This window comes from Oncorhynchus gorbuscha, linkage group LG25 (genome assembly GCF_021184085.1).
Source record: "Oncorhynchus gorbuscha isolate QuinsamMale2020 ecotype Even-year linkage group LG25, OgorEven_v1.0, whole genome shotgun sequence".
Taxonomy (NCBI): Eukaryota; Metazoa; Chordata; class Actinopteri; order Salmoniformes; family Salmonidae; genus Oncorhynchus; species Oncorhynchus gorbuscha.
The window spans coordinates 50,799,325-50,800,605 of record NC_060197.1 but is presented as its reverse complement, the minus strand read 5'-3'; positions in this window follow the sequence as shown (position 1 = coordinate 50,800,605).

Sequence of the window (1,281 nt, the reverse complement as noted above, 5' to 3'; positions counted from 1 at the left end):
TTTGGGAGGCCTCAAGCACTGCGATGCCTTAGACCGCTGCTCCACTTGGGAGGCCTCAAGCACTGCGATGCGGTGCCTTAGACCGCTGCTCCACTTGGGAGGCCTCAAGCACTGCGATGCGGTGCCTTAGACCGCTGCTCCACTTGGGACGCCCATTGGGATATTACTTTGACACTATATTGTATCATTTTGACAATATTATTTTTGCTCTAGTTGGTTGCACCAAAACGTCAGTATTTGTCACAACTTGTTCTCCATCTTTATAAATAGAAAAAAGGAAGTCATGTTGTTTTAAGCACTTATTTCCATGACTGATCAAAACTAATTTTCTCTTATCTCTCTGCAGCAGACAGTGAGAAATGTCTGGAACGGCGAATCACAATAAAATACCAGTATCAAATCGCAATATGTATAGATTTGTGAGAATAGCAATACATATTGTGATAATATCGTATCGTGAGGTATGCGTTGGTGTCTGAGATTAATTATTTGATTAAAACCAGAAGAGAAGAAACTCTGGTCAATCCTCAACCAGGAAGGACTGGCATGTTGTTGATGTTTTAACCAGGAAGGACTGGCATGTTGTTGATGTTCTAACCAGGAAGGACTGGCATGTTGTTGATGTTCTAACCAGGAAGGACTGGCATGTTGTTGATGTTCTAACCAGGAAGGACTGTTATGTTGTTGATGTTCTAACCAGGAAGGACTGGCATATTGTTGATGTTCTAACCAGGAAGGACTGGCATATTGTTGATGGCAGTAAAAGGCAAGGCGGGCTGCTCTGTTTTGAGCCAGTCACAGCTTTGCTAGTTCTTTGCTGCACATGAGCATATTACCGCACAGTAATCAAGATGGGACAAGATCCAAACAACTAGCATAGTTTGTCTTTGCATAAAAATCGTAAGAACATTGGCCTCCTGAGTTGCGCAGTGGTCTTAGGCACTGCAGTGCTTGAGGCGTCACTACAGATCTATGTTCGATCCCAGGCTGTGTCTCTAACCTGGCTGCGACCGGGAGACCCATGAGGCAACGCACAATTGGCCCAGTGTCGTCCTGGTTTAGGGGAGGGTTTGGCCGGCCAGGATCTCCTTGTCCCATCGCGCTCTAGCGACTTCTGTGGCGGGCCAGGAACAGTGCACGCTGACACGGTCGCCAGTTGTATGGTGTTTCCTCTGACACATTGCTGTGGCTGGTTAAGCAAGCAGTGTGTCAAGAAGCAGTGTAGATTGGCAGGGTTGTGTTTCGGTAGGATGATCAGTTTTACAAGGGTATGTTTGGCAG